A 12,083-nucleotide genomic window follows, 5' to 3' on the forward strand; every position below is an offset into this window, starting at 1 on the left:
TCCCTGGGCCCAGGAAATATAAAGCCCATGGTCCACAATACTCTCACTGGGACAGGGCGGTGATGGGAGTCCTCCCTACGCACAGGGGATCTGCCGAGGGAGAGGGGCGGCTCTTTGGGATCAGAGGGGCTTGTGCCTAGAGTCCCTGGGAGCCCCCACAGGCCAATGTCTCCCAGGACCTGAGCCATGGAGGAAACTAGGGAAAAGCAAGACCTGAGAGAGGCCCCAGGGCGGGAGGCCCGGGAGCGGCGGGCAGACGCGAGATTGTGAGCCGCCCCTCCCCTCCCGGCAAGAATCCCCGGGCAACAACCCAGCTGCCCCTAACTCCGACTTAATTGGCTCTGTGAGCTCCGAACTGAAGAGAGGCCAACTCCCAAACAAAGAGGCGGCCCAGCTCAGGGCTTCTGGGCGAGGCCAGCCCGGCTGGGAGGAACGGAGCCCGGGAATCGGAGCGGGGCGAGCCGGGAGGGTGGGCGCTCGGGAAGCGGGGCGGGGCGGGCCGACAGGAAGTGCCCGGGGTGCTGGGCTGGAGCCGGGCCGCCCGCACCCTGACCCTCTGAAGGTGGGAGGGCCCGGAGCGCGGCGGGGGTGCCCAGGCGAGCGCCGCGGCGCCTCGGGAAGCTGTGGGTCCCGTCGCTGCGTGAGGAGCCCCGCTGCGGGAGGCCCGGTAAGCGCCGGGGTGGGGTGGGGGGGGCGGTGGAGAAGCGCGCGGGGGGAGGGGGAGAGGGAGGACGCGCGGGGACCAGGGGGCCCTGCCCGCCAGTCGCGCCCCAGCCCCGCGCGGAGGAGCGCCCCCACCTCCCTACCCGCGCCCCCGCCGCCTTTCTGAGCCGGACGGTGGCGGGGCCTGTGCTGGCGGGGTCGAGCGGACTCTGGGTGCGGGTGGGGGCAGGGGGCCTCCGGTCCCTCGGGATAGGCGAGTGCACGCACTGGGGTCGGCCGGGGCCGCAGCGTTTGTGCCCCTAATCATACTGTCCAGTGTGCCGTTCTGCACTTAGGGCCCTGGGAGGGAGCTCTGGGCTTCTGAGTGGCTCGTGCCGCCTAGCGTGCTCAGTGCCAGTCTACCTCTCCTCAAAATGTCACCTGAATTCTGGTAGCTGGCTTTTATGCATAAACCCGGGGTGACCGGTCCAGAATAATCCTAGCTAGAATTGTGTGGAGCTTGGCCCCGTACCTCGTGCAAAACAGAGTTTGCTAAATGCTGGCAGCTGGTGTGTCTTCTGCATGCGCAGGTCTTTGCAGCAGATTGTCCACGAGTACTATGGGGGCACATCTGTGTATTTGCGGGGACATGGCTGTGCGGGCCCTGTCACCTGTGTTTGCCTGTCCATTCCTGCAGGTGCAGTTGGCTGGTCTGATATGGGAAGAAGGAAGATGTGGATGGTTCTAGGGTGCATTGTTTTCACCAGTGATGTGTGCAGTGTTGACAAGTGTGAACTGGCTGGAAAATATGAAAGAAGGGGTCAGTCTGCAGGGGCAGGAGAGCATCTCAGCTTGGGTCTGAATTGCTTTAGATGTCACCAGCAGGTGGGCACGCATGATGAGACTGCAGTGGCTCAGAGAGAAGAGACAGCTTCTAGAAATACCCCTAAGTACCCTCCAAGGCATAAGATGTAGACGGAAGGGTGGGAGAGAGAGACCGAGGGTGGATACTCTGTTTAATTTGTGAGCGTTTTGATGATAGCTACCTTTGGGGTCTGGAGCCCTGGGTTTGCATCAGAATTCAGTGGTTGTTACTACGTCACTAGCAATGTTCCCTGCACAGGTTGCTTTGGGGCTCAGTTGCTTTGTGTGCAAAATGGAACTAATAATTGTCGTCTTGCCTACCTCGTGAGGTGACTAGAAGCTCAAATTTGCTAATGCCTGCGCAGTGCTGGGACAGCATTCGGTTCCGAGGGTGAAAGGCAAACACTCCGAGACTTGGGGAACACTCTGAGAGCCTGGGGCTGTTTGCCTGGGGGTAGGAGAGGAAGCCGTTTGCATACTGCTTCCCTTGATGCTCAGCATCATAGGAGCACATGCCTGGAGCCTGGCTTTGGACTCTTGGTGTGTGACATATCTATAGACCCGTGTGTGATGCCGGAGGTTTTGTGAATGCTTCTATAAGAAGAAAACTGACTTGGCCGGTCTTTAAGTCATTTAACCCCACAGCAGCTTGACTTTCCAGGTAGCCTTCCTCCAGGTGAGCCACCATCTTGCCAACAATAGAAGCAGTAAGGAGCACTTTCCACAGTTTGCCGCCAGGGAGATAGGAGAGGAGGAATCTTTCCCAACTAAGGTCATGGGTCTGGGATGTCCACTGCATGGTGCTGTCTGCTGGGGTACAGCGCTCCCAGACTCTAACTGGCCGAGCAGGGCTGAGAGGGTGCCAGGAGTCATGATGGACAGCCCCGAACCCCAGGGCATGGTTGGTGGCTTGTGGGCACTTGGATGTCCCCTGCCTTGTTTGCATGCAGTGGCTATTTAGTAAACACTGTGAAAAGAGAGAGCCCTGAAAACCCAGGGTCAAGGACTGGCTCGGGCTTCTGACTTGATGGGTGACCTGGAGAAAGTCACTTCACCTCTTTTGGGTCTGCTTCCTCATTGGTCAAAATCAGGGCATCTTTCCAGATTCTTTTTGTGCCATCAGTTCACATTTTGCTTCCTCAGACAGACCTTTCCCGATACCCCCAACTAAAGTAGCTTTGTCCTGGGGCGCCTGGGTGGTTCAGTCGATTAAGTGGCCAACTTTGGCTTAGGTCATGATCTCGCGGTCCATGAGTTCGAGCCCTGCATCCGGCTCTGTGCTGACAGCTCAGAGCCTGGAGCCTGCTTCGGATTCTGTGTCTCCCTCTCTTTCTGCCCCTCCCCCATTCATGCTCTGTCTCTCTCACTCTCAAAAATAAACATTAAAAAAATTAAAAAATTAAGTAGCTTTCTCCTGGCCCACAGTCACATGGCCCTAGTCCTTTATAGCACTTTCCATCATCTGAACTTAGCTCTGCTACATCCAGCCACATTGGGAGATTCAGGAAAGCAGGGGCTTCCCCTGTCCTCTTCCCTGCTGGCTCACCAGCACCTGGAACACAGTAGGTACTCGAGAAACATTGTGTCAGTGAGCAAATAACTTAGTAAGCGAGGAATGGCAGGCTGCTTTTCATATTGTGCTCCCTGGAGCTTTTGAGGGAGGAGCAAGCCCCGTGAGCAGGGCCCTGGGTCCCTCACTGCAACAGCTAGGGGTTAATCTGGGTTACTGGCTGCCTTCCAGGTAGGATTTCCTTTGAAGAAAGGGCCCTCCCACTAAAATAAAACTGGAAAACCATTGTGGCAGAAGACTCCTGGGCGCCTGTGCAACTCCAGCTTGAAATAATAGTACCGAACTGGAAGTAGTGCACACTGGGTTCGGACACTCAGGTCCCACACGTCGTTCCTGCCTGGCCATGGAAGGCGTCACTGGGCTGTTTGTTCTGCAGCCGGCTTAATTTCCTCACATTTTGGACAAGGTTAATATGAAAATGGTTTTGCACACAGTACGGCAACAAGGGGCACATGGGAACTGTGAACCGTGTGTGAGATAAGCGGGAGGCGACACCGAGTACTGCAGAGTGGATAAGCCGCACTCTGATATTTGAGAGCTGCCTGTTCAGGGTGACCGTGTCTGGCATTGTCCTCCCAGGCAGACCGCCCAGATGTGCCTCCTCTCCAGAAGATGTCCACTCAGCATGGTTTTTCTTGAGTAGTTGGCAGTGGACAGGAGCCCTCTCTCTGAGTGATTCCTGAACCTAGACAGCGACGTGATGGCGTGCCCTGACATGTATTTACAGCAGCCTTGTCAGCCCCATGTAAAACAGCCGCTCCCGCTGTCTCTTCCTGTAGATATGTTTGCAGCTGGCATTGTGACTCCCATGTCCAGCACTGTGCCTGGGTTTTGGGTGTAGAACACCTGTTTACCACAACCTTTATTAATTCCCATGGGAGTTAGTATACCACAAACTAGTATACTGTATATTATACTATAATATTATATAACACAATATTTTATATATATATATAATTATGTAAGATATATTAATGTTGCTTAGGATATAATATGTAATATATAATACAATATATGCTATACATATTAATACATATTGTACATTATTAATATGTATATATGTTATGTAATTATATTACATATTATAATATATACTATTAGTATCATATATTATTATACACTATAGTACTATTACTATTATATACTATATATGTAGTATATAGTATCTATAGTAATATATAGTGTATAATAATATATATAGTACTATAAATAGTATGTAATAGTAATAGTATATATAGTATACAATAGTACGTACTAACAGTATATAACATATAGTAATAATAATATATATTAATAGCACTCCCATTGATGGAGAAGGAGGTTCAGCTGTTTTGTTGGGTTGTTTTGGGAGCGTAGTTGAGGAGGGAGACTACAGAGAGAAGTGGAGGGAGGAGATAGAACCCAGAAGAGAACCCTCTGTTAATTCCTTCGGACCGTTGACCTTGCTTCTTTTAGACGTCCCTGCTCTGGCGGACTCTTGTGGGCTCCTAGGTTCATGAGGTTTGTACTTACAAGGGGGTGTGCTGTCTGTTGCCTGGTTGAGGGGAGGGCTTATCAATATGCACATATTTACCTGGTGCCTACATATTCACCTGGCACCTATTATGAGTCTCCAGGCCTGCCAATACTTAACCTCCAAGCATCTAGTTGTTGAGAAACCCCCAGGGAAGAGAGGAGAAAAACAGCTGAGTGGAAGCTGTGTGGTGTGGCGCTCACCCAAGCCACAACTGGAGCTCAGGGAGGGGAAGGAAAAGCGGCGTGAGGCAGGGGGCGGTGGAGGGCAGAGAGCCCAGCTCTGGGTCAGACACTCCAGCCTGGAATCCCGGCCCTGCCCTTTCCTCCCGGGTGACCTTTCATGTGTTACGTGACCTCACTGAGGTTCAGTTTTCTCATCTGCCCACCAAAGAAAGGATCTCTAACTCCTGGCTGGCCTGGGTACGGATGGCTGAGTTAGGCCTGGAGAGCTCAAATTCATAGAGGGGCACAGAGTGTGTGGGCTGCCCAAGGTGAGCACTCTGGAGAAGGGTCTCGCTGACAAGGGTGTCCACCAGGTGGTGACTGCTGCCCTGTGCTTTCAAACCCTGATCTTACGTGCCAGTCATCTGGGGATGGGGTGAGGGAGTGGGTCGCCCGGGCCAGCCAAGCCCCCAGTTTCTCCTCTGGGCCCCTTCCCTCCCCACTGGGCCATTCCACTCCCCACACACGACTGCGGGCCAGATGCATCTGGATTTCAGCGGCTCCCTCCCACCTCACTGCCCTGTGTACGCATCAGGCCCTTCTTAAAGGCTTAAGGAGTTTTACTGCAAAATGCCAAGAATTCAAGAATTGAGGATATTACAGAGGCTCAGGAAATGTTAAAGGAAATTGCTCTGACATTCCCTGATCTGGTTTGAAGTAGTAAGTTTTGAAATAGAGTTCCGTGACCCTCTGTGATGGCAGTGGGTGAGAACCTGAAGTTTTTCTCACCTGTGTCTTGACTTACAGGTTCTTATTTTTTGAACAGGGAGCTCAAGTTTTGAAAGATTCATGTGAGCCAAACTTCAATATAAATGAAAATGTGTTTCTCCATTGGAAACAATTAATCAAAGACCTTTTCTGCTTATGTCATTTACATTTTTAAAAGATCAGCCTAGGGGCGCCTGGGTGGCGCAGTCGGTTAAGCGTCCGACTTCAGCCAGGTCACGATCTCGCGGTCCGTGAGTTCGAGCCCCGCGTCAGGCTCTGGGCTGATGGCTCGGAACCTGGAGCCTGTTTCCGATTCTGTGTCTCCCTCTCTCTCTGCCCCTCCCCCGTTCATGCTCTGTCTCTCTCTGTCCCAAAAATAAATAAAAAACGTTGAAAAAAAAATTAAAAAAAAAAAAAAAAAAAAGATCAGCCTAGACCATTTAACCAACAGATTCCAGTATGTTTAAAGGCTCAGAAAAGAACAAAGAACAAGATTGGGCTGGTGTTGTCCAGTTTGTCTGAGGTTTGGAACAGATTGTAAAATTATGAGAAGTTTTCCATTACCCTGTTTGATCACACAGATGTGGTAAGCTAACCTCTGAAGCTTTTTCAACAGGTAAAGGTCCATGTTTCCATAAGTGCTCTTAGAATATTGTAAAGACATTTCTCTCTCAGAACCCCCTTCTACAGACAAGTACTAGGATTCTGACACTTGGACAACAATGTCTTATATTTCAGAATTATATTCCTTACCACTGCTCGAGGATAGAAATTATGTTTATTGACTTTTTATCCCTGGCAACTAGCACCATGCTGAACAAACAGTATGAGTTCAGTAAATGTCCACAAAATAGATATTTCCAGAGGGAGATTATCAGTCATCACTAAGACTGTGTGCTCAGGGAGAAATCCCACAACCAGGGCTGGCTACATAATTTGTGGGACCCAGTGCAAAATGAAAATATGGCCCCCTGATTCAAAAAGCAGGAAAAAGTGCCATTGAAAGTACTAAATGTAAAGCTTTTTCCTGTCTTCCATGGTCTCTTTCTTGACTTGTCATGGAATGCTACTTAATGGCATTCCAAGTAAAGAAAAATTAAAATTTTAAATGATTAGCATGCATTTTGGTATTCATCTTTATATCGTGCAATGCCAGTTTTAAACACACGTATGCGAGCATTTAACTCCTATGTAGAATCACCAAAATCACACAATTCAAATATCATACCTCATGTTTTGTTCTTCTCAGAACACTGGAAATGATGCACAAAACGACCTCAGCTGTTTTTATTTCACTTCTTGATACACGCACATTCTTTTATTTTTTTTTTTTTTTTTAATGTTTATTTTACAGAGAGAGAGAGACAGAGCACGAGTGGGGGCAGGGCAGAGAGAAAGGGAGACATAGAGTCTGAAGCAGGCTCCAGGCTCTGAGCTGTCAGCACAGAACCCGACGCAGGGCTCAAACCCATGATCAGTGAGATCATGACCTGAGCCGGAGTTGAATGCTTAACCGACTGAGCCCCCCCAAGCTCCCCGATACATGCATACTCTGTCAACACACTGTCACACTCCACTTCCAGCCTAAGGGGAAAGGAAGGATTGAAAGGAAAGGCAATAGTGCATGGACCTTTCTTCCCTTTAGTTCATCCTTTTCAGTGCAAGTAGGTGACTGATGCAGGAAGGACCCCAAGTAGGAAAGGACAGGGTATCATAGGGTTCCTTAGCTGTTGGTGTTTCTTACAAGGCATCACTCACCTTCTGCATTTGAACCCAGCTCTGGTTCCAGCAGAGAACTTGACCTCCCTGGGTCATCTGCTCCTGCTTACTCTGTCAAAAACCAAACACCTTATCTTGTACTCACTCACTTTGCAGCTCCTTGAACTCCACACCTGATGGGTCCCCTGGATTTCTGTGCTCATGGATGTGAGAAATAAGCCCACTGACCCAATTAAAGGAGGGACGCCAAGACTCAGAGCACAGTGAAGTGAGGCTTTAACCAACGTTCTTGCAACAGCAGGTTTCTGATGGACAGGCACACAGGGGACAGTTACAGCAGACAATTTATCTCCTAGCATTCAGGTCCCTTCCCTGGTTCCTCATTGGCTGAGTCCTGCAGAGGATACAGCCTTACCCGGACGTCGCCTCTGCCCATGTAAGGCAAAAAGGAGTCTGATTGGAACAAATGTACATTCCCTGAGGTGATGCGGCAGCGATGGGTCTTCTTTAGCCCATTGTAAAGCCCACAAAAAGCCCAGGAAATGGAGAGGGGAAAAATAACCAGGAAGTGAAGTGTCTTAGGGTTTGGGACTCCATTGGGGAGTGGGAGGAGGGCGGGGAGCAGGTTTGAACATATTTCCAAAGGTTGTAAACCTATTGTTAACTAGACGATACAGCTTTTTGGTATTTTTGAAAATGAATCATCTCCCTTCTCACATGGGACATCATGGATCAAATGAGATCAGCAAGGAACAGTGGACACACGCACTGAGCATTTCTCTCTGTTCACATTGATGCCCACTGTCCCATAGGGCTTCACTTACAAAACACAAGCTCAAAGATTAAATCATTAAAAATTCCAAGATGCCAACAGCAGAGCATTAAACAGAGCGCCAGTCCCTTGTCAGCACAGGGCACTGTGAGTCTGCACAGTTGCCTGCTTGTGGAGTCAGCCCAGGCTTCAACCCTTGACCTTCCATTTTGGTTACATTTTTAGATGGTGGTCCACTTGGGGCAGAACAGATCCTTTAAATGAGCGGGCCATTCAGGTGCCCTGAGACTCTAGTTAGTCATTTCTCTTTGGAAAACAGCAGAGGCTTCCATTTCCTTGTCCAGGTCTCCATCCTTCTCCTTTAAAGCATTTATGTTTTTAAAACAGTCAGTTTGGATCTTTCACTCACAGGTTCTAGTGTGGTTGAGAGGCTCAAAAGAAAAGAACAAAGGACAGGAGGAGAGGTGAGAATAGTCCATTTTGCCTGAGGGTTGGAATATGCTGGAAAGCAAAAAGCTTGTAGGAGTTCTAAGTCTGTTCAGAGATACTGATTAGCTGTTCCAGGCATGACCATTTTCATACTGAAGCCAAGCGGACGGTTTGCCATGGGGAAAGGTATGGCTTTGTTACCAAAGGACGAGTTGATCTTTGGGTGACTGTACATTTTGGGGTGCTTTTTGCACACAGAGAGGCTTTAGGGAAGCCAGGCCTTCTGGGAGAAATAAATCCCACTCTCTGTGGGGAGAGAGGTGAGGCAGGGAGACAGGAATTTAAGACTAGAAGTGCTAGAACAAAATGAAATACTCAGAAAGCAATTCACACTTCTTGATGGCAGAGCAGATAGCTCCGGGCTTTTCACTGCTCTGGAAACCTCAAGTTCCAAGCAAGTACTAGGAAGCAAGTACTAGTACCAGGAACTGAAAAGGGAGTTTTTTCCACCTTTTTTTTTTTTAATATATAAAGACCTGTTGGAAGAAGTAGTTAGAGATAGCACAGAAGCCACCTTTACATTGTACCTTTAATGCCTTTAAGTTGGTCTACCTTCTACCTTGGTGTTCCTGTATTGTCCAAATAATGCTAATTGTAAGTAGCAATTTCCATCATCAAATTTGGTAGTTGCATGACTCACTGTTCTCCAGGGGTCCACAAAATGGTTCTGTATGGCCTACAGGCTACAATCATATATTTAAAAGGCTGAAGCAAATGAACAAAACAAAGAGGAATATGCAACAGAGACCATGTGGGCCGCAGAGCCTGGGACATTTACTAACTAATCTTCTAACAAATGGTTTGCAGAGCCCCAGTCCACCCACCTAAGGTTATTGACAGTTTGGGGACCCCAGAGCACTGAACGTGGGCACAGGGGCTAGAGGAAGGCCTAGCCTGAGACACCGCTTTCATTCACCTGGGCTGCAGCCTGGGAGGCCAGATTTTTACAAACTCCTCAGGTGGTCTTAGTGCAGCAAGTGTGAAAAGCATGGTCCTGAGACAGTTGTTCTCAAAGTGAAGTTCTGCAGAATCAACATCTTATTGAATTATTATTGGCTTATTAGAACCTCAAAATCCAGGGTGGACTCCGACCTGCTAACTCAGAAACTCCCCGGGGGTACACCCAGAGATCTATGTTTTAACAAAGCTTCTGGGCCATTCTGTTGCAAGTTTGAGAACTCTAAGGCTTGGCCTTTCCAACCTGAACCTGCTCAGTCAGGCAAACGTCATGTCACAAGGGCATCAGGTAGAGAGCACAGGAGGAAGGGGGGAGGCTGGCAAGGGGGCAGCAAGGCCTCCAAGTCTTTGCTTTGAAATCTAAGGCTCTAAATGACTGGAATTGTTCTTTTATTCACAACTGAGGCCCTGGAAGGTGAAGTGAGCTGCAGGAACCAGAACTTGGGACCAGAATAACACTACTAACAACAACAGTCATGAATTCCTCCCTTATGAAAGTTATCATTAACAATAGGTTTGTGCTCTACTTTTCATTACTATATATGTTTGTCTTTTAGTATTTTAGCTTACATAAGGTTCCCACTTGGTAAACTCAGGGGTTTAAGCACACTTCTGAACTGTCTTGAAATAATTTAAATAAACATATACGTGCGTAGGAAGTAGGAAAGCTATGTTGCTGACCTTCACCCCATAACTGATGGATGAATTGTCTTATCCCAACTGCCCCCTCTAGGGATTCTCATAGGGTACTCTGCCCAGGTGCTAGCCCTCCAACAATGTAGCATGGGGGACATTTATGAGTGTAATAGGATCTATGACTTATTGATGGCCTACTATGTGCCAGGCAGGCATGGTGTGATGTTTTAACGTACATTATTTCCTGGAATCATCACAGACTTATAAAGTCAGTGGTATTATCCCCATTTTACAGTCATGAATGTTGAGGCACACATAAATTAAAGACTTTCCCCAAATCCCACAGCTAACAGATGGCAGAGCTGAGATTCAACCCCAGGGAGGTCTGGTCTCAAAATTGGTGAGGGTGGGGAGGCAGGGGAGCTGGCACATGATCCGGCCTGATGAAGCATTTTGGTAAATCTAAGCTGGATGAGCTGGTGGGCACAGAAAGCAATTATTCCTTGCTCTCCTCATTCTTGCCCAGTGTCCCGTGCATCCTTGGCAGGAGGTGAGCCCACACCTTCCAAAGGTTGGATTGCTGATGCGCCATCTTAGAAAGAATTCAAGGACCAGTGGTGCACAGGAGACCAGAGGTAGAGACTCTGTTTGAGGTGTCAAGAATGCAGTTGCTACCCACAGAGCTGGCTGGGCTTTAAATTCTTCCCTCCTTACTCTGGAAGTTAGCAGCCAAAGTGGTGTATAAATATTACATACCACACATTATCATCACCATCAATAATAATGAGGCATCCTTTTAGAGCTCTTCACAGTTCCAAAGCACCATAGGCTCGTTAGTTCCCAGTGTCTAGTATTAATAGGCTCAGTGACAACTAGAGACAGTGGGAGCTCAGAGACGATGGCCATTGGCAGCCTGCAGTCCTCCCAAAGCCCAGGCACTGAGCTGAAAACCAGAGATAGGTGTCTGGGGGCCTCTTCTCAGACCTATTCAGGGAGAGCAGAGATAGACATCTACCCTCTGCGGCTCTCTGGCCTACAGATGGGAGCAGACTGACTCCATCTTCTAGTCCTGGGACCTGCAGGCGGCTTTCCAAACCTCGAGTAGTGATGCTCATGGTGATGATGTAATTAGTCCATGGTTAGGGAGCCGATGTGGGCAATATCTAGGGTGTTCTGATGCCAAGTCCGTTTCTATAACATCCTCCCTCTAGAACTCATGGAACTAAAGTTCTTCCTTCTTTTTTGGAAAGAATTAGGGTAACCGTGTGGGGGTTGTTGGTTAGTTGCCATGCGAGTGCATTATTTCCTTGCCCAGAAAGGTCAAATATCTTTAAAAAGACACAAATCTGTGTGTTTGGCTCTCCTCCAGGGAGAAAATTCGAATGCTTTCCAAGGGGGTTTCTAAGTCCCTAGAAAATATGTTTCTACAGACCTGAGATAAAGAAAATATGGTTTATTTATCAGGGAGCTTAGCGGCTTCCACATTCTCTTCAATAAATTACATCACTTTCTGGACTTAAGACCTAACAGATTTACATCCAAGTCCCAAAGTGAAAATTGGAATTTAAATTCGGATGCGTAAATGTTCTCTCCCTCACCCTTATGTACATAAGCACACAGTTCTATCGGTCTGTGTGGTGCGGTAGAAAGCAAGCTCAACCAGGGTCTGGAAACCTGGATTCCAGCCCCAGCTCTGCCTCTTCGGCTTCTCTGGGGCCCCTGGGCTCCGATCCTGTGCCTAACTCAAGGCCTTTCTCTTGGGAGTTGATAATCCAGGCCTTGTCTATAACTACCCAAAATAGGAACCTTAACCTTTCTGTTAAGGAAAGTCCTAAACCTCTTTGGGGATCTGCTAAAACCTATGGAACTCCAGCATATAAATGGTAAAAAAGAAAAAAAAAATTTTTTCATATGATTTCAGGGGCCTCCAACTTAGAACCCCTTGGAAGGAATGGTCTTTTAGACTTACACAGCTAAGCCATGGTGTCC

The 12,083-nt window shown here is 48.4% G+C and overlaps 1 protein-coding gene across 5 annotated transcripts in view; it reads left to right on the plus strand.

Moving 5' to 3' along the window:
• The first annotated feature begins 353 nt into the window (after positions 1-353).
• TSPAN11 (tetraspanin 11) overlaps positions 354-12,083 on the plus strand; it is a 71,767-nt gene continuing 60,037 nt past the window's right edge. The window contains exon 1 of one of the 5 annotated variants that reach the window (XM_058744010.1): positions 354-667. The gene's annotated coding sequence lies outside the window, so the exon portion shown is untranslated. The remainder of the gene's footprint in view (positions 668-12,083) is intronic. The other 4 variants (XM_058744011.1, XR_009265960.1, XM_058744014.1 and 1 more) reach the window with 4 other exon arrangements.

The sequence above is a fragment of the Neofelis nebulosa genome, chromosome 8 (assembly GCF_028018385.1).
Source record: "Neofelis nebulosa isolate mNeoNeb1 chromosome 8, mNeoNeb1.pri, whole genome shotgun sequence".
Classification (NCBI taxonomy): Eukaryota; Metazoa; Chordata; class Mammalia; order Carnivora; family Felidae; genus Neofelis; species Neofelis nebulosa.